We start from the raw sequence: 21,958 nt of genomic DNA on the forward strand, positions 1-21,958 counted from the left end.
ATCTCCCTCTGTGTGTATTATTTTGAATGAAGGTGAATGTTTTTAATCCAGAAATCAAGCATGGAGTAGCCGAAAAACAGTGTATTTTATTCTTACCTCTTTTGATACTGAAGAGCCCCTTTTTAATTGCAACATAGGAGAGTGGAGTTTACCGTGAAAACAAAATGACTTGCCTTTAGGATACAAGAATTTGATCGGGCAGTATTGTTGCTGCCAACAATGAGCTAAGGAGGTTAATGGATCACAGGTCTGGCAAACAGCCACGCTACCTCTGGCTCGATACATTAAGCTGCATGATCCGGGCTGAGGTTTGGCAATAGTTGTGCATTTTATTATTTTTTTCTTAATCCTGGCGTGAGTTGTTGGTAAATAAAAGTTAAATTTTGTCCAGTCTTTTCCCGAAAACACCATCACTTCTCACGGCTGGAAGATCGGGGGAAGGCAGCAGCGGCCTCCCGCGCTCGGAGGAGCCCTGCGCATCCGGATACGGGCAAAGAGGACGCTGCGCTCCAGGGACCGCTGCGCTGCGAGGCCACGTAGCATGCAGCCGACAGAGACTGCACGGCCTCCGCGGGCATCCCAATGTATAGGTCGAGTGTCTGAACTCCATGGCAGACTTTGCTTGCCAACTCAGAAACCACCGCCTGGAGCCACTTCTCCAGCGGGTCACGGGGGCAGGCGGTGAGGAGAAGGATTGATTGATTGATTGATTGATTATTTATTTATTTATTTATCTATCGAGACAGAGAGATTGAGAGAACTATGGCCTGAAAGGAAAAGCGCACCAAAAGTATATAGCTCCCCCTCTCCCATCTTGCATGCTTCTTGGGTGCTCTGCGGAAAGCGGAAGGCAGCAGCGGCAGCGTTACGATGCAAATCACAAAGCGAGCAACTTTCACTGCCGCTGTGGCTATTTTTGATTCCTATCCCGAGAACGGGCTTTTTTTGGTGCGTGATGCCTTCCCCCCAGCCCTTTCCATACGACTGTTAGAAATCTGCCCTCCCTCCCTCCTTTCTCCCCGGCTCTCCGCCTTCCCCCCAAGAAGCGATAACGCCGCACCATCCTCGCTCCGCTCCCGGCAGCTCACCGCGCTCCGCCAGGAGGTGAGCCGAGCCGAGCGGGGGATGGAGCGTTTGCAGGCGTGAGCAGGGAGCATCGCACAGCTGCCCGGCTGAGGCGGGCCCTCGCCGCCGCTTCCTCGTATCGCCGCAGTTGCGGAATGATGAACAGGGCCCGCGGTAGCTCGCAATCGCGAGCCGTGTCGCGGCGGCGGCAGCGTCCCCAGTAGCCCGGCCGCTGCCGGCTGATAGCGGAGGGCCCTGCCCTGCACCTGCCTCGGCGGGCTGAGAGGGAGGAGGGAAGGAGGGAGGGAAAAAGGGAGGGATGGAAAGAGGGAGGGAGGCTCCTCCATGCGCGGGGAGAGGCTCCGGCGCTCAGCTGGGCGCTACCGGCAGCTGCTGCCGTGCAGCACCGCGGGCGGTGGCTGCTCCCGGAACCGCAGCTTTGGGGCTGGGAGCTCAGCCGGGAAGTAGAGCAGAGTTTCGCCGCTTGCTCTTTTCTTTCTTGGTCTTTTTTTTTTTTCTTGTCACCGACCTTTTTTTTTTTAAATTATCGTTCTTTTTTTTAATCCCTTCCCCCGCTCCTCCCGACTGCGGTGCGTGTACCACCCGGGGAGGATGCGAGCCTCCCCCAGCCCCTTCCCCGGCAGCTCCCTCCGCGGCAGCGGGGCGCGGGGGGCCGCGTGGGGCCGCGGGGCTCGGGGCGCCCTGGGCCGCACCTGTCCGCGCCGCACTGAGCCCCCCGCGCTCCGCAGCCGCTCCCCGCCCCTCCTCGGTGCCTGAGTGTCCGGCACCGCACCGCACCGCACCGCACGCACGCACTGACTCGCAGCACTCTGCCCCAGGCTGCCGAGCGGCGCCGCCAGCAGCCCCCTCCGTCCTTCCCACCTCCTCCCTCGCTCCCGCCCGCTGCTCCGGAGGATGCCCGGTAAGTAGCGGAGAGGACCGGCACCTCCGCCGGTGCGTGATCTCCTGGGTTAGGGACCGCTTTATAATACCGCTGCTCGCCGCGGGAGGGGGGAGCAGGGGGTGGTGAGGGGAGGGGAGATGACAGCGATCCGAGGCGGGAGGTGGTGGGGCCGGCCGGGTGCTCCTCAGTAGGACTTTGAGCTGCTCGGCCGGGGCTTGGATGTGGGTGCCGAGGGACGGGGTCCGGGCACGGCAGCGGGCACCGGGACGGGGGTTCCTCGCCTGCTTTGCCGGGTGCAGCCTGCGGCACGGCGGTGAGTACGGGGCTCCGCGCCTCGCAGGGTCCCCCGTGGACGGATAGGTGGCGGAGGGTGCGCGCCCGTGATGGGGCTTCTCGGGGGCTCCGCTACGCGCCAGAGACGGTGCTCTGCTCTTCCACCTCGGGTTTGGAAGCACCCCGGGGGCTGCCGGGGTACGGGGAGGCGGGCGGAGAGGGGGCTTTACCGGGCGCTCACCTGCGGAGGGGAGCGGCCAGGTGCCCGGTGCCCGTCCTGCCTGCCCCTCCCCGTGCGCTTCCCTGGGCTCCGGAGGCAGAATGCTCGTCCCTCGGGGAAGGGTTGATGCTTGCAAAATGTTTGCAGTCGATTAGCGCGTGGCTGTGCTAACTCCTCGCGGGCTGGGGCTCAACTCCGCTTCCGAGTGCCGGAGGCACCGGGGCACGGGGCTTTGTGTTCTCCTGCGCTGCGGGCGTGAGTTGTGGGAAACGCGCCGGTCGGTGCCGGAGGTTTTGCAATGGAATTGCCAAGTCATTTGAATATTTCTCATACTTTCAACTTTGACAATGATACGTTTTTGGTTTTTTTTTCTCACTGTTTTGCAACCTGGATATGATCATTCTCCCATTGAAGCCAATGGTAAAACTCCCATTGACTTCAGAGGAAGAGGGTTTTGCCATTGTAGTATACATTTCAAAGGTAAAGGGACGGGGCGGAAAGCTGTGAGACAGCAAAGTAAGAGAGATGTATCAAAGAAACTTCATTTCAGAAAGACAGCCTTTTAACCAAGGAAATGTAGCTTCAATCTGTCAGAAATATTTGCTGGACTTTCATTCCCACTTTGCAGTGGATAGGTATCAGACTGATTTCTTGACATGTTTGTCACAAAGGTAGACAAAGTCCATTGTTTTATCCACAGACATTACAAAATATTATCTGATTCATATTTTACATTTTTCTGGTGTTATATATATTTTTTTTCTCACTATGAAGTTGGAAGAGAGAGAGACTGGACCCAAAGCAAGCTGAGGCTGCTGTATGGGCTCCCATTGACTTCAGAGGCCCACAGATCAGGCCCAGAAAGGTTTGACAGAGTAGTGGGAGAGATGTAGTGCAGTTTGTAAGGAAAGGTGTTGCATAAGCATTTAACTCATGAACAGCCACAAAAGAGAAAAATCTAGATGTATGTGAATTCCTATGAAGTTTTTAAGAATTCTTTCACAGATACAAATAAGAAATAGTGCTTCTGATCAATAATTAAAATGACCATATTCATATGAACTACAAAGAACACTTTATGAAAAAAATACCTCCTAGCAAATGGAAGTTCCAGTTCACAGACTGTCTTCTGTTCAGTGCAGCATTTGGATTGGAAGCTGCCAGGTGTACAGTAAAACACCGAATAAAAATACTGATATTAAATGGAAAAACTGTCCTTACTCCTGTAACCTGAGTTGCCACTTTTAGTTGATTGAAATGTCTTTCAAAAGAAATTGTGAATGCACATTTTTCTTTTTTTATTGTTATTTTTATCAAATCTGAGTGATGAAAGAACCCCCAAAATGTCTCCAGCTGTCAAGGTTTGGAATCATGTCCACACCTCATGAAGACTGTGAATATTACATTGCTGTAAGCAAGTGTTTGATGAGAAAAAAAAGCCATTTCTTAGTTGAGGCCCAATAATATTATCCTTCTAAATACAGGTGTGTGTTAATTGGCAAGGACGGAAAAAAGTTTGAGACGTTGGATCCCTCCTTCATTTTTGTTTGGGGGTATGTAGAAGAACTGACATTGAACTGAAGCTAATGTGCCGAACTGTGAACAGATTAAGATGTTCATTTTACACAGGAAATAAAGAACAACAAAAACACCTCTAGAATGGACAAGTGCTTCATGGTTACTTCTTTCTCCTTTTGGAAATACGTAGCAAAGAAGCAGCTTCTTTTCTAAACGTCATATAATCAATTCTTTTCTAATTTCTCTGAATTTGAATATGCCTTTTAACACATATGAAGGTGAAGTGTACACATTTTACAGTATATTAGGTCAAGAAAAATTTATTTTTTGTTGCATCTTGTCTTTATCTGCTATTTACTAACACACTGTAATTCCACAATCTATTTCTGCTGATAATAATCCAACTTCCAGTCAAATGTGAAAAATATGATTATTTCCATAGTAAGAGTTTCAGACTGTTTGTTTGTTTATGATCCAAAGCTACACTTAATCCTGTTTGCATGTTTGGATAAGGAGAGTCAGTAGCTCACAAAATGAGAATAAATATTTGAATAAATCTTCAGTTTTGTCTTCAGAGACATCGGTGTTAAATTCTGTATTCTTTTCATTTTAATGTTTCAGTTTTTCCTCCTCATGTGTGCATGTAGGAACACAGCCCAATGTTCTTGTGGACAGCATCTCCAAAACTGAATGTTAGGCTTTTTAGTCTTACCTGTAACTGAACAGCATATAAAATTTGAGTATCTATAATAGGGTTGAAGCAGATCAGAGAACCTCCTGGAGATAATTCTGATCTGCATTACTCATCTGTATAAACCTCATTCTGTTTTGAGAAACAAATGCTGTTCATCTTAGTTATCTTTTTTTTCTAGGCTATCACAAATTTACTGTCCTTTCCCTGACTCTGACACATGTTTATGGCATTGTATTACCACGTTATTACATGAATGTTCACAAATATCTACAGCTCTCGGTGTTCAAGGAAACAGTCCTAGTGAGATCACTGAAAGATGCTTTTGTGATTATTATACCTTTGAAAAACTTCTTAAAAAATTTCACTGTTTGTTAATGCTAGAAGATATTCACCAGATAGTTTACGTAGGACTATATTCTTCTACAATTAAGAACAAAAGCTTCCTCTGTAGCACAAATCAATCAAAATATTGGTTTTAGGTTATACATTGTACATATGGAACCTGGCATGTAAAGCAGATGGTATGTAAAATTATGCATAGCGTGTCTGGAGAGCCATACAATATCTAAATACAGTGCAGCAGAACAAGGAAATAGTGTCACACGTAACTTAAAATATCAGATACTGGCCCATGTCTAGTCTCAACTGCACTTCATTTCTATGTGTGTGTATACATGAGCATGTGCCCACTTGTTCAATATCCTGTTACTTCATTCAGGACCTTTACTTCACAGTATGATCTTTCCTAGGAAAACTTTTAGGCTGAAATGATATGCTTCTGGATAAATGAATAAAGATAGACACAGAAGAAAAGATAATTTGGTTTAGTTTTGGCTCAGAACAGTATTGCATGCAAATTTTAAAAGTCATCAAAAATAGAAGGGAAAATAAGGAAAATAGCCAAACTCTGTTTGCTACCAGGGTGGTTTTCTTTTGTATTTATGCATTTAGTTTGTCCAGCAATAGTACTTAGCAGTATTTCTGGCTTGTGGCAGAAACACCATATACTTTTTCCCCCTCGAGTATTATAGGACTGTTTGCAGATTTCTTCCTGAACAAATAAGTATTATTGTGTATTGCAAACTTAATAAGATGAAATGATCATTGCAGAAAGACTCACATCATCAAAACAATTAAATAAATATTAGTCTTGAAGCGTTTTCTGACCTCAGAGAGACCAAATCATACATGGAAAGTTTTGTTGGACACAGATACTTTCCTGATCAATTACCATGAAAAGTAATAGTTCTTCAAAGCTTATAGAAGTGTTTAAATGTGTGCCTATAAAATATAGTCAGTCATGTAGCTGTCGTTTTTAACTTGCAGAGAAAAAACTTGAAATTTTTTTCTGTTTTTTTTTTAGCATTTTGTATGAGTGCTGCCATTAAATGGTTTAAAAATAGATGTACAGCAATACTCTTTGATGTTTCTAATCCAAATGATCTTTTATAGAGAGGGTGTGAAGGATGAAGTTCATAGTGAAAGGCTGGCATGAAGTGAACTCTAGATATAATGTCAGGATGCAGTATTAACATCAGGTCAACTTTACTAGCCAATTTTGTAAGATCTAGCCATTTTTCAAGGAGTCACATTGAAAGAATGCCCCACATTTACACTGTTGAATATCTCCAAATATTTTTAATGATTTAAAGGCACCTGTGTTGGTATAGAATGTCTCATGATAAAAAAAAAAAAAAAAAAAACATCTGCAAATCCTGCTACTTTTCATGCTCTGGCACCTAAGAACTAAAGAGTTCTTATGCATCTTGCTTGTATCAGTGTTGCATGAGAAAACACGCTTCTGTCAGGGGGATTAAAGTAGCACTTTTGCCCTGATATGTCACAGGACAGTGTCTATCAATCCATTTCTCTTTTGGAGATGAAAGAACTTTTATCCATTTAAATCACTCTAAGACAATCTTTATATTGGCTGTATATAATATATAATGACTTGAACAATCTTGACTATGCCCGATTGCTTGAGTCTCCAATGGATTTCCAAAAATAAAAACATTAGGTGATATTTTAACAGACAGATAGCAGAGCTTCAGTTTACCAAGAGGTGACAGAAACCTGCATTAAAGCACAAATTGCTTAAAAATATCTTTGGATACCAAAAGCGATTAGCAGAAGAGCATCACATATCAATTTATAATCAATATATAAATGCAAGTTTTCTTTAAACGTATAAGGAAAGTATTAATAATAGTGGATTAATTGTATGTAAAATTAAGTGGAAACTGAGCCAGTGAATATGGGATTTGTCCTTTGCAGTAGTTACTTTAGCTTGCTCAGCAGCATGTTAACTTTCTACATGAGCTGACTTTCAACTTACATCAAAACCTCCCTTTGCAACTTGGCATTGCTACTATGATGACAGCATTTGAAAACTGGCATCCCACGGGAAGCGAGTCATTTTACATCAGTGGAAACAGATTTACTCTGCAACCTGGATTCTGTGCAGACAGGTTTGATTTCCCAAGCAGATATTATTACAGAATGTATGGGTTTTGCCACAATTACAGATGATTCTGAGTTTGATAAAGATGTAGCTGAACATAGAAATGAAGGTGGAATTAGTGAAGACATAGCAAATGGAACTTAAAAAAAAAACATAAGGATGTAGGTTTTATGTTTGTTTGTTCTTGTTTTGTTAGTATTGTTTCATTTTTAAGACAGAAAAAATATATTCTTTCCTGAAAAATCCATTACATAGAAGTAAAACATGAAAAAAGTATCAAACCAATGATTAAGATTACAAAAGTTAAGTTACTTAACATGTTCCTGCCACTGGAAAAGTAACTAAAGCAGGTAGGGTGGGAGCTTCAAAAGAAGATAAAAGCCAGAAAATAACCATCTCCCACTTTGGAAATCCAGATGGCCCCAGCAGATTTTATGTGTATCTCCATACACATTTATTTGAGTAGAGACATTTATATATACCTTTTTTTTTTCCTTTTAAAATAAAAATATATGTAATTCCCTGCTTTGTTGCAGCCTGGCTTCACTGTTCCTAGCAGGGATTTGCTGGTTGTTCTTCCTTTCTGACCACGAAGGTAAGAAGGAAGATGTGAGTACAATAAATAGTTGAGAGTGGTTAAACTGTTTCCTGAAGGTAAAACAGCAGGGTCCAATGGCTCTCCTGCAGAATGTTTTAAACCCTTGGCGATAAATAATATCTGGCACTGCCAGCAAAAAAAAAAAAAAAAAGCAACTGAATCCTGAAAAAGAAGAAAACAAAATGAATCTTCAGTGTCTGAAGCCAGCGTTGCACTATACCCTAAACACCATAAAATGGAAAGATATTTTGCCAGCTACAGGCTAGTGTCATCTAAAATCACGGTCAGTTTCTTCTTGTTAGGACGTGAAAAAGTGACTATAATCTTATGTTCAAGAACAAGTAAACATCACTGGATGTAGAGCAGGGGAGTATTTAATCTTGTGCTCTATTTAGTACAGGAGATAGAGATACCAACTTTAATATCTATTTATAATTCTGAGAAAATAGTTGACTGGATTGAATGGGGCTGACTTTGGCATGATATAAGCAGTAAGATTTGAGGAAAATCATTTTGCATAATTTTCTGCTGCATATTTGGCCCCTTGCAAATACTGTATAAAGTCTAAATAATGGCAGATGTGGCAGCAAATCTCTACCGTTTCAAATTTCATATTCCTAGTTCTTGAAAAAAATTAAAAAAGGTATATTTTTGGGAATAGGTTAATTGCTCTATAGCCAAACAGATGCCTTTATTTATATTCTTGTTGAATATTATATCCCTGAATAATGCATCTATCTCACTGTGCTCACATTCACTGTTTTATCTCCCTCAACATTTGTCATCACTGAATGTCAGTGGGTGCCATTTTTTTCTGTATGGAGGATTTCAGTGGCACATCTTTTCTCCAGACATACTTCCATGTCAGATGCCATTTTGTCAGACTGCCCTCTGCTACCATCTCTGATATGGCAACAAAATGTAATGGAGTATTGGTGGGAAGTTTCAATCTCTACTGCCATACCACCAATGTCTGCCATTGTGGGCCAACATAATAAAATAGATATTACAGTATTGCTTTTGGCACAGGCCCTGTAGAATCAGTTCTCAATTTGCAAATGCCAAACAATTCTGGTTAAATGTGACATTGTTCCCCCCTCTTTTAGTGTCATGTAGTGGTTTCTAACTCAAAATTGAAATGTGTTTCCTTTAGATATAGTCAAACTACTAGGACTTCAGAAGATTATTTCAAAAATGAAATGCAACTCAGATCTGCCTAAGATCTTGGAGCCATTGCTTCCTTTCCATGGTTGCTTTCCCAGCAGCTCCTTCATGATTGCTAGGGAGGTAGATCCAGGTAAAAATGAATTAGCAACATTTTCTTCTCATAGGTATCAGACCTAAGGGAGTATTCCTCCTCCTAGGTATTCCTCCTCCTAGGTATCAGACCTACGGTGCTGTAACTACATTGGCTTGTTTCCCAGAGGCCAACAAAGAGGCTTTGCTTGGAGAGACATTTTCAAGCACCTCTGCTTTACACAACTTAATGGCAAGAAACAGCAAAGGATGAATCTGATGACACAAGTACCAGAACCAAAAAAGTGTACATATATCCTCAAGACATGTCAATCATTTTCCTATTTTCTTCTGCTTTTATTGATGGAGAAGTAGTGAAAAATTTTAGTGAGAAATTAAAAAAAAAAAGAAAAAAAGAAAAAAATTTAAAGCTTGCAAACAATTTCTTCCTTTACATATAGTAAAAATGTCTTCTTAGTCTTGCTTCATTCTTTTGTTGCTTTGAAACTAATCTGAAATTAATTAAAAAATGTCATTTCAGATTAGATAAATCCTTGGTGGTTTTTTTGTTTGTTTTTTTTTTTGCAAAAATCTTGAAAATATTGTAGTTAGCTGTCAAAATTTATTTATAATTTATTTTCAAGAATAAATTCCTTGGAATCAAAGCTGTCTTTAGAAAAGATGAGGTTTTGTATGCTTTCTGTTTGCTGCAATAAGAAATCAGTAGAAAGGGTTGCTATTTTTTTTTCCATCAGTAAACTTATTTTTTATAAAAATAAGAAAAAAAAATACTGAGAAAATTTCCACAGAAAGAAAATGACACAGACCCTTGATTTGTCCCTAATCAAAGCCTTTTTTCGGCTTCTTTTGTAAATGCCAAGAAGAATTTCCAAGACTCCAAGTAATTTTTCTGGTGAACAGAATATTTCTAACCCAGATGTAGAGAACACTGTTGAGTAGTCATATTTTTTAGTCTAATAGATCACGTGAAAGAGAGCTTGATATGATAACAGAAAGAATGAAACAAGAAATTGTGTGGTTATGTTGTTGTGTGTTTTTTCTTTTTCTATTTTTTTTTGTCTTGATTTTATTTATTTATTTATTGTCATAAATAAATTGTGAGTGGGAAAGCAGGTGTGACTTTCTGACAACTTTAAGAGGAGACTGACCTCTAACCAAACTATATTTATGCTCAGGATATAGATGTTAAAAGACATTTAGTGGCCAGTTGGAAAGAAATCCAATTTGCCTCGCCTACTGCTTCAAGAGTTTCAGTTTAATATGTGTTGCTTATATGAGTTGACAACTTATCAGTTAGTCTTGCTCATGAACAAGACAGTTTGCCTCTGGACTGGGACGTATATCAGCACCAGTGCACTGGATCAATATGGAATGCACAGCATGGAGACATAGCACAATCCCCAGCACAGTGGTAGTCAGAAGCTGGCTACTCACTTCTGTTTATCCCCAAGGGACACAAGAGAGCAGATTGGTCAGGGTTTGTCTCTTTTACTCCAGTAATAATGAGTCCTTAATTGGCAAAGTTAGCCTCAGTACGCTGTTGGCTGGAAGTGTGATTTTTGGTGGTAGTGTTTTTATCTATTTATTTATTTTCTATTGCATCTGAATTTCTGCTTTTTGCCTGTATTTTTATAAGTGAACTGAATAATGCAAAGCATCGCTCTAGCCTTGACGCCAGCTGAGGATAGTCACTTCCATATGGTTAGCTCGCATAGCTTCTAGAGCTCAGGCGACAGTTAACCTGCCTCTCGGGAGCCATGCCCGAGCCATACTTGTGCCCTGGCCATGACTGGGAAGCCCTTGGGAAGTGGCTGGTCAAGCAGTCAGGATAAAATGAGTGCCAAGGACTGCCCTGAAAATTTTATATTTTAGAAAAAGGTAGTTTCAGGGCATGGACTTATGCCATAGCAGTACTTAATTCACTTGCATAGTTGTAGCCTTAATAGTATTTAGGTCAGTACTGTGGCTCCATTTACATACACATTGTTTGTTCACTTCTTTCTCTTGGAATGAATTCCATAGCTTTAAATAATGCTACAACACAACATGATGTTTCTATAAATTGCATTAAACAGGCTTAATATTTGTTTGCAAACAGCCATGAACTATGGTATATGTAAGAGGTGCCAGAAGATTTAAATGTGCTAAAAAGATTTAAGAAGTGATAGCTAATTTTCTACCTGATTTCTGCTTATAGTTATGTTTTAAAGACTGAGGTCAATTTATACAGAAATCACTGTTAAAGGAAAGCTATAGTCCATTTACAGCATGCTTGTTTTCTGGAGTGTGTAAAACATTGAAAAATCTGTTTTAGAAATGTAAGAGTAGAAGCAAAGTTTTCTCAAAGGTTCATTTCTAACTTTTACCAGAGAATACAAGACACAAATATCCAAGTTTTGTAGAACTCTAGGTATTTGTGTCAGAAAAAATCATAACAGACATTTTAGAGTGCAGTTTCAAAAATATGACACTTTCAAGCTTTAAAATACAGACACTCAGTCAACAGTGAAAATTAGGTTTACAAGAGGCAGTTGGATAAACCTTTAATAAGTAAATGCATGACAGTGAATTAAAATAATTTTTGTTCATGTAATGAACAAATATAATGCATTAGTTAATTTTGAAGGAAAAGCATGTAGGTTTATAGCAGTTCCTGTCATAGGTTTTCATTTCTTGTTACTTAACATCATTTTTGCATGTTTTGCAACACCTACAAGTAATCTTCTCAGCTTCTTCATATTTTACTGTTGAGCTCTGGCAAAGTTTTATGACTGCTTCACAGATGCAGGATAGCACAACCTCAAAAATAGTGAAATCTGTCTGGTTGTGGTTAAATCCAAATGTCATACATGAAGGCCCAGGAGACATTCTGCTTCTCACTGTTAATCTTTCAGTATCATCTTTGTGGTACATGGATTATATAAGTGCTCTTGGGGAAAAGTTCCATAACAGAGACCTCCAGCCACCATAATCCCAGATGTGTACTAATACAGAATCTCAGGGTCAAGATGATGAGATTCCAGTGCCTTCTCTGTTAACACTCCTGGAATTGAATTTATTAAATACCTTTGATGTTTTGGATTTGGGGAAAAGAATGATCCTAAACCTTTTAGTCATTTATTTTTCTCTAAGTGATGCTTCTACTATTTTATCTCTTCAGGGAGTTTCGAGGAGCCTTTACCTCTGTGTTAACACATATATGAAGGATCTTACGAAGTCAACCTACAAAAATCTGAATCTAACAGACAATAGTCAAATATCAGTTTCAGTTTTCAGTAGAAGCTATTTGGCTCAACCCAGAAAGAAGTGACAATTTTTAGTAGGAAAACTTCAAACTTAAAGAAGCATATCAGGATTTTAAGCTGAGCTTTGGTTTTGAAGTCAGCATGATATAGAAATCACTTACTTTATCTTCCTGCTTTAATTGCTGACTTCTCTAAAATTCTTTGTACTATAAAAATAGTGTGTAATATACAATTATAACATATTTAAAAATTAAAGTATAGTGATAAATACTGTAAGATTCCTGGTGATGATCTAAAAAAGATTCTGTATGATTATGTATGATGTACCTGTAATTACTGATGTTTAGTTTATTCTTAAATACATATTTTACTCATTCACACCAAAACATAAATGCATTTTATCAGTAGATATGAGATCTAATGATCAAGAAGAAATGAGTGCATTCTAAAAAGATTAACTTCTTTGTTGGTGATACTTGAATAGTTAAATAAATAGCTGCCCAGCTGGCCTGCAGTTTCTCTGGTGTTTGGCTGAGGCCTGTCCAGTAATTCATGTTTTGAAGAGAATCCCATCCCTGACATCTTGTCATAAGGCCCCTGGCATCCCAGTTTTTCTCTTTTCTCTCCTCAAGTGGGGTCTGTGAGGGAGTGAGCTCGTTTACTACAGTTAATTACTACAGTTCATGCAATCCAGGGTAGGAAGGCCTCATAATCTCAGGCTGGGGACCCAGATTTTACCACATGCTTGGGATTTCTTTAAGTGTATGTCTCAAAGACGAGGCCTTTTCATCCAGTTCATTTCCTGAAAAGAGCTGCAAAATTATATTGTAGCACTTCAGATCTCTCTACAGACTGAACTGAACTTAAAACATTGTCAGTTGTGGCATTAGAGTGTCTATTAAATGTTTCAGTCTACATTATAAAGGTATTTTGGACAGATGTTGGGTTGAGACATCCTGGGAGAAAGATCATGACACACGTGTTGACAATGTGGTACTGATGCCAACATCTTCCCACAAGCTATCAGACGCTTGAACGTTCCTTCTGAAAAAGCAGCTGTCACTTTGGGCAAAACAGTTCCTTCCTCTCAGCTGCTCTCTGTGTGTGGTAGGCCTGACTCTGACCCTTGCAAACTAACCTTGAAGCCACCATAATTGTAATGGAAACCTGCCTCTTAGCCTCATTCTGCAACCATTTGGCATTCTCTCACAAAGTTGTCCTAACCCAACTGTGTCAGCTGCCCCCTCAGAAGTGATCCAGACTGCTAGTAACTCAAAGTAGAAGTCTGTCACACATACACTTAGTGCAGTATGTTTCTTAAAAGGCACTTTAATCAGCTGGCATTTTAGTCTGTAGGCCTCTGGGGTCAGGTTGAAAAATTACACTAAGGCTGGACTTACTCTGATATTCTGGGCAGCCTTCTGAATTTTAAGTAACTATCCTCAGAGGGCCAAGCTTTTCAAAAATTATCTTTAAGTCTGCACACAGAATTTTGAGCTCTGTTCAGTTAATAGCACATTGATATGCAGGCTAAAATTGATAAAAATGTAGGGTCAGAATCTCTGAATTTATAGATAAGAGCAATTATTTCAGCTTTCTTTATCTAAGTATCTGGCCTGTAGATTGCTAACTCTTTGACTCTTATTTTACCATAATTCTAATATCTACCTCTGAATTGACTGTTTTGTGTTTTTGGTTTTATAGCTGACTGCCTACTCAAAATTGTGGAATTACTCTGAATCCCATGTTGAAAACGATCCTGTTATAATATGTAATTAGGAAAAGTGGAAGATACAAATCAATTTTTCCAAGCAATGGCATCCGTTTCTTTGTTTCCCATAAGTGCTTACGAAGAAAAAGATAAGATTAACACCCACTTTGTCTAGAGAAAGTAATTTCTGATTTCTGTATTTTATATGCTGTTTCTCCAGTATTTTTTCATTCTCCTGGTGCTCTGCCTTGTCCTGTTACTAATTCTTATCATACAGTGATCCTCACACAATCCAGCCTGTTTTTTACAGATGCTTCTTTTGCTGTGACCTCTTCTATTGCAGAACTATCACTAAACTATCACTGCCCATTCACCTCAACCCACTGATCTCATCCTCTGGTCCTCTCCCTCTTCCTCCTGTCTGAACCTTCCCTTGCCCTGAGACTCTCTAAAACACAGATTGCAGTGGGCATCCAGCCATGGAATGGGACCAGCTCTGGGGCACAAAACAAACCCTACTGCTTTCAGGCAGGGACTGCAACCCATTAGCCATCTGTTCTGCCAGATCATTAGGGATAAAGGCTACCTAGAGGCAGTTTTCAGAAACGCCTTGAGCAACTGTACCTTTCTGGTTTATCCGAAAACTGTCTTGTTGATAGCCTTAGAGGCATGATAGACTGAACCTTCTCTGAGCTGACACCACATTTTGAAAAACTGAAAACAGTTCTCAGTTCACAGCACATCTTACTCAGTTTGACTGGAGTGGTTCTCCTCTGGGAGGGGGTCTTTTTGAGCCAGAAAGGAAGAATGAGCTCAATATATTCCTTGTTCTACCAGCTGCCACCAAATGTATTTATCTTCCCTCCAAGGAACCAAGAGTCCAGATCCATTCATGCTGCACACTCTGATGAGACAGAGTGACAACTTCCATCATAGGTGATGAGGCTGTAGTTCCAGTCTCTCTTTCTTTATCACATTTAACGAAGAATGCCAAAACAAATGTGTTTCACTGTTGTACTTTCAAGAGCAAAATAAAGTTTAGGATGGCTGCATCAGTGAAATCCAGTAGCATGCTGTGTACCTGGACTGCGAGGAAAAGAGATTATCTGGCTTCTCAGATAAATCACAGGTTTTTTCAGAGTGCTCCCACAAGCTGTGGGAAGAAAGTTCAACAACTATTCATCTACTCTGTGTTGGAAAAAAATCTTATAAATGTTGAAATGTGTCCAGCCCTTTACCAGATAGCAAAGAGTTTCTAGAATGCTTCTTTGGTTCCTTCTATGGTCGTGCATCTTATTTTTAGACTGACAACAAACTGTGCCTGGCAGTGACATCTGCGAGCTATTCTTTTTGTGAACTGAATGGTTGCTTTTATACTAGATATGTGATGCATAGTACACCAGTTCTGCTCTTTGACTAGAAGGAGGGCAAGACTTGCTTCATAGGATTTTTTGTTTTTGGTTTTGTTTTTATTTTTATCCTTGTCCTTGTCAAAAATTATTGACTCATTAGAAACTGGGATGTTTTTTGATTGGTATATGAAGTAGATAGCAGTTCTGATTCTTTATGGGGTCATTTGGTGAAAGTTTGCTCCAAATAATGAAAATAAGAAAGTAATGGTAAAGTTTATAATATCAACAACACAGGGAAAAAGAGGATTATACCACTATAAATAATCCCTTACTTCAAATGCATACAAAATTTGATGTTAATACTAGAATCATGCAGTTGTATAGAAGATGTGAAGTTCTGTCTAGAAATCTCTATGTCTTTTGGTATTTAAACAGCCTTTTTGAGAGTTACAGTCCTCTGTGATATCTGATAAGGATAGAGTTCTCCTGTCAGAATATTCTTCTGGATTAGAGATCATTTGAGGATATCTTTGCTGAAGGACAAAAAAAAAAAAGCGAAATGTCATTTCATTGCCTTTCTCTCCCTCTTGGGGATTACATATACAGTTTTTGTGAACGGCAAATGTGTATGTTATCCAACAGATTCAGATGTTGAATAATGACATAATGTGTTACTTGCTTTCATCATGTTACGTGAACCATCTCAATTCTTCACTTAGGTGAAGAATGACCTTTACTTTCTTGTCCTTTCCTTCCCTCTAGAGTTTAACACCAAATTCAATGTCACAGGAAGAAGACAATATTACATCTATGCAAAAATAATCTACTTTATCATATGTCATTCTTAGAAGCATCCCATTTTCATCTTTTTAAAAATTAGATGATGGATTAATAAATTGGTGTTTGTTCCAATTATAACAGAAAAGTGTGACTAAACATACTCATACCCTCCCTGTGATTGAAATTTGCAAATATTCATGAGATTGTACCACTGGTCTGCCAATAGCTATTATCAGCTGATTTTATTTATGCTGAGGTCTTTGGATTTCCTTAGGAAGACTTTGCAATGTCTCTCTGAAAATATCATTAAAATTCTAACATGCTCTGTCTACCTTTTTTTAATTAACTGAACTCTCAAAATTTATATGACATATTATGTCACTGGGTATAAAGTTCATGCACATGTAAGTAGACATGGAGAATGTATGTTGACTTGAGTGTTGCTTATGAAGAGTTACATCTATCTGGAGTCTCACAACTGCTTCCCTAGATATATCTAAGAGAATGACAGGTAATCTAGATCTATTTCATGTGTAGCTTCTGTTCCTGGGTGAGTATACCTCTTCTAAGCAGAGGTCAAAAACCACCTAGGTTTGTCTCTGGGACACACAGTCCAAAGATGCTGCCTGTTTCCTATGTGGCAGCTTTGGAATAGAAAATGAATCTACAGTTAATAATGTCTTTATCTGCACATACAAAGCTGATGGAAAAATATTGCCTCCTTTTGATAGAACCTTGCATAGCCAAAACTAAATACTCTGTTAGAACAAATTGAAAGATTGTATAAAAAGGAGTCACTCAGTGACACTTGCCACACAAATACAAATTTGGAGGTGGTTCTTGTCAATTCAGTTAAGTTTAATAACTGTGAGGGGTCTAACCTTGTTTTTGGATGTTTTACATTCTGAAAATGTCCCTAAACTGAAATGTCCAGATTAGACCTATTGCTTTACCTATCTGGTAAGTTCATATAAAAGTGTTTATCTTTGTAATGACAAGAAAAATTCAGTAGTCACATTAATTATTAAAACAAAAAACAACAACAAAAAAAACACAAAGGACTTGGATATTTTTAATGTCTTCAAATAATGATTCTTCTATGGCTAGAAAGCTGAAAGAGATAAAACCAAAGCTAGTTCCCAAATAAAACTTTTGTACAATAGATTCCAGTATTCCATTAACATTTGTTTGAGATAGAGCTTCTCACAAATTATGTACTGCAAGATTTCTGTCTAAACATATAAATAAGTGTACTTCTGTTTAGTAGTTTTGTAACATATGTTTCTGAAATATACAGAACATGCAAAGGGATGAGAGGGATCTCTTGTCTTCTATATTCAGTATGAAGGATGCCTAATGCGCATTTTCAGCTTTTCTTTGAAGAAGAATACCATCTTGTGGATAGCTTACAGAAAATGTGGTAGTCCATATCTGAAACAGGCAGCTAGGTGACACAGTTTGCCTATTTTAAAATGAGAAAACTTTTTTTTTTTTTTTTTTGTTACCTCCCTGTAAAGTTTTCCTTTAAGGAACATCACTTGATAACCATTGAAAAATCCTACTGAAATTCCATTCAGTGTGAGAAAATTACAGCTGTTACTGTGCAGAAAAGTAAACAATAAAAATAACTTTTATCTCAAATATTGTTTCCTGATTTTCTGTCTCCTGTCTTTTGGGAAAGGTTGGGTTAAGTTATCGCATTGTTTCCGACTAACTTTAGGATCTGTGTTAGTACATTTTATTTTTTATTGAAACCTGGCATGAGTGCTTCTATCTTCTTTTGGGAAAAACAAAACAAAACAAAAAATAAAACAAAGAAAACTTTTTTTTTATTAGAAGTTAAGAATACATTTTTTTTGCAGAGACAGATATTGGTACTTGATTTTACTACTCTACATGGTCTAATTTTAAGTGTGAATAGTCATTTCAAAGTTCTTTGAATCTGCATTGAGTCTGAATTTGCCTTTGTAATGTGCAAGAATTCTGCTTCTATTTCTAGAAGCCTGCTATTGAAGCCAGCCATTCCAGATTTTTTTTCCCAATTAATTACAAAAGAGCTTCTATGTTACAGGAGATTTTCAGAAGAAATATGGAGAAAAAATTATTTAAATAAGAAAAGATTTAGAAAATAGTCAGTATTCTATCATTCAAATAATTTTCCAGGATGTAGGAATACATAAATATTAATACCTGGAGTATTGTGTCTAGTTCTGGGCTCCTCGGTACACAAAAGACAGGGATCTCCTGGAAAGAGTTCAGCAGAGGGCTAGAAAGATGATAAAGGGCATGGAGCACCTCTCTTATGAGGAAAGGCTGAGAGACCTGGGTCTGTTCAGCCTTGAAAAAAGAAGACTCAGAGGGAACCTGATCCACATCTACAAATATCTAAGGTGTGAGAAGCAAAGAGACGAGGCTGGACTCTTCTCAGCAGTGTGTGGTGATAGGACGAGAGGAAATGACCACAAACTGAAGCATAGGAAGTTCCACACAAATGTGTGTGGGAACTTTTTCACAGTGCAGTGATGGAGCAGTGGCACAGCTGCACAGAGAGGTGGTGGAGTCTCCTCTGGAGACGTTCAAGACCCACCTTGATGCCTACCTGTGCAACCTGGGCTAGGGAGCCTGATTTGGCAGGGGCTTTGGATTCAATGATCTCTAGAGGTCCCTTCCAACCCCTACAGTTCTGTGATTTTGTGATTAAAAAGAGTTTGCACTTCAGATCTTTAGACTTTTCTATCATTAAAACTCATTCCTTTGTAGATTCCTATGGAATGTACATTTTAACAAATTAGGTTTTTATCTAGCTGAGTTATTCAAATTATTTCATCCCTTTTATATATATGTACAATTTCTTTTTTCAAAGCACGTTATTGAAATAATTCATAGGGAGACATAAGATACCTAGTGGTAATGAAGGTGTTCAAATACTCCATAAAAAAGGCCACTATTCCTAACTATTAGGAAGGAAATGTCTGTGCTAGAATTGATCACCGGGGGAGAGTGGAGGATATGGTACAACCACAATAACGAGGCTGATAGTGTTGCAGCTGACATTGTTTGCACCCAAAATATAGAAGTTGTCCACAGGTATCTTCGTGCTGATCCTGTCGTCACCTTTATTAATGATACAAGACAAAACAAGAATGGTACTTAGTGGTAAGGCTGTCCTGTGTTCACCATGAGGAAAAAAAAAAAAACAAACCAGAAAAATTCTATCCAGACAGACAGACGTTTTCAACAGCACCCCTTAAACAAAACTTGTCCAATTCCTAGCTGATTCTCAGAGAGGAGAATGGAGGATATATCTTGCATCAGCACAATCACTGTCTGTTAGGAAGACCCATGGTGGACACCTTTCATTGTGGCATAAATGGGAAGATATGTGCTTGAGGAAAAGGATGGAGATGCTCTGAGGATGGCAGGAGTTAGCAGAAGAGTATCAACTAATAGGAACACGCAGTGAGCCTTTTGGTTCAAAATTAGCATGACTGCCTGGCTGCCTGGCTGGCCCAGTACTACTGAGTGGCTAACGAATTTTCCAGGAACAGTTTGAGGCTGTGTTAAAAGAAGAGCATAAGAACAGGGATGTTGCAATCTGCTACTGTTAGCTGTAGGATTTGCAGCACTACCTCAGAAGAAACTGTAGCATATCAGGGAAGGAGTGTTCATGTGTAACCAGCAGGAAACCCAGTTGAAAACTGGTAACCACACATACTGGTAATTATACCTTCCTTTGAAAATGTTGCTCCCCCTGCATGTTCTACCCAATGGCTGTGATCTGAGACAAATCTCATGTTGTGTGGGACTGCAGGAACACAATATGTTCTCTGTGGTGGTGGCTCTTCCATATGTGAACTAGTGTGACACTAGCTGTGCTCCCAGCATGACTGCAGTGCAGGCATCCCTTTGAGATTCCCAGGTAGGACCAGTCTTCAGCAGCTGCCTTAGGAGCTAATTAGCTCAATCCACCCTTTCATATGCGGTTCAGTCACTAGATGATGAAAAATCTTATTTACATATTTTCTGCCTGTGGTTTGTTTTTCTATCAGCCTACAGTTTCTGAAAATATAATATAGTGCCAAGCCTTCCCAGAGTGATGCAGTGTTTGAACTGGTACTACTTAAAGGACTCCAATTTTATACTACAATGACCCAAAGTGGGTCACCTCCCAGTTGTTTTTTTTTTGTTTGTTTGTTTGCTTTAACTGTATTAAGTTGTCACCTTACTTTTTATTGAGTCTTCCAGAAGGAAATGAGCATAGCCTAGTGCACTGGAAGAAGAAATAAAAGCATATCAGAATGATGGAAGTGACTTTTTATTTCTATTGACACTGAAGAGGAGCTGTTCTGTATTTCTTTGTTCTTTGTTTTTATTTTTAAAAGAGAGCGGGTTGGAGATTGAAGGACTTGGTACATTAATATGTTTCTCATTCTTTTGATGACATTAATGCTATGCCTCTATGAAATTCTCTGGGGTCTTAAACTCAGAGGATGGCCATGACAGTCAAGAGGCCATCTGAGTATTTCCTTGCTTTGCAAAACTTTGGGCTTTAATTTCATTTGCATATTTATAACTCTTTTACAATTGTGCATACGCAAATGATATTCCTGCTAAATGCTGGCTATACAGATCTGTGTAGTGTGTTGGCACTCGAATTTGAAAAGGTAAATGTAAAAAGAAGTAGGAAAACACAGGAAATTGTTTTTGTGAGATTTTAAAGCATTCTAAAGTGATCCCAAATCTAAAGCATTACTACCATGGCAGTGTTCCTCATAATCTCTTACATACTATGGCATTCTCACATGACAGTGAGATGCCATTTCCCACAGAAGCTTAACCTTCCATGCATTTGAAAAAAAAATTAAGATAGAAAAGCTCAAAATATCCTCTCTTCCCTTTACTAATCTTCCTCACTTAGTGGAATAGCTACCTCAGTGTCTTGCCTCCTGTGCTATATCAGCAAACAGTGCTTATGATTATGTCACTGGGAAGGAATTGAATCTTGACTTATCCCTTCAGATGAATGCTGCCTCTCTTCAGCATTTTTGTACTTTTCCTGCACAGCTCATAGTGTCATATGCCACTGCCCCTATGACTTTCTGCTGCTTGCAAAGTGACTGTTACAGTTTCGTTGTTGAGTTACTCAGTCTTTCTGGTATGCAGTGTATACTTTCCGCATTTGAGCTAGGGGATCTGATAATTTTTCTGGCTTAGAAGCTAGAAGTGAAAATCTTATCTTTGCCAAAATTTGAGGGCAAATCTGAATGTAGAGCAGCACACATGGCTTGTCTCTGTGACCACCAGCAGCACAATATTTGCAGCTAACTAAACAGAGCAAGCTCATCTGCTGTGAGTCTAAGAGTTGGCCAGAGTAGGACATTCCTGTACAGCTCTTAGCTATGTCTTCTGGACTGGAAGAGCTTTGTTGTCATGTCTGCTGTAGAAAATCCTAGAAATATCTGGTTGTGGAGTTCTTCCTGGTTATCACATACCTTCAAACCAACAGTATAATGGGACATAAGTGGTTTTGCACTGCAACTTGGAAGCAGGTTTGACAGCATCATGCATAAAACCTGTGGATGGGGGACATTCTATGTTTCAGTGCCAATGGATGTGTTCAAACTGAGAGATATGAGGTACACAATTAACCTGAGAATTTCTTGTGTTTTCCAAGTTTATGGTTGAGGCTACCTCACATGAATGACTAATTTCTTAGAAACTAATTTTTACCTTTTAAAATATCTATTGTAGAACATAGTTCCTCAGGAAATCCATTAGTTGATTTTAAATAACAAATGTATTTCTTCATTAAAATAATCTGTCTATAGATTTGCTTAGAATAGGCATAAACATTTCTCTATTAACAGACACTAAGCATTA

The 21,958-nt window shown here is 39.5% G+C and overlaps 1 protein-coding gene across 2 annotated transcripts in view; it reads left to right on the plus strand.

Moving 5' to 3' along the window:
* The first annotated feature begins 1,927 nt into the window (after positions 1-1,927).
* Positions 1,928-21,958, plus strand: part of HS3ST5 (heparan sulfate-glucosamine 3-sulfotransferase 5) — a 174,800-nt gene continuing 154,769 nt past the window's right edge. The window contains exon 1 of one of the 2 annotated variants that reach the window (XM_065734719.1): positions 1,928-1,987. The gene's annotated coding sequence lies outside the window, so the exon portion shown is untranslated. Of the gene's footprint in view, positions 1,988-2,224; positions 2,283-21,958 lie in introns of those variants that run through there. The other variant, XM_065734711.1, reaches the window with a different exon arrangement.

Source organism: Cyrtonyx montezumae, unplaced genomic scaffold, assembly GCF_038088225.1.
Source record: "Cyrtonyx montezumae isolate F1298 unplaced genomic scaffold, pur_monq_1.0 scaffold_0, whole genome shotgun sequence".
Lineage (NCBI taxonomy): Eukaryota > Metazoa > Chordata > Aves > Galliformes > Odontophoridae > Cyrtonyx > Cyrtonyx montezumae.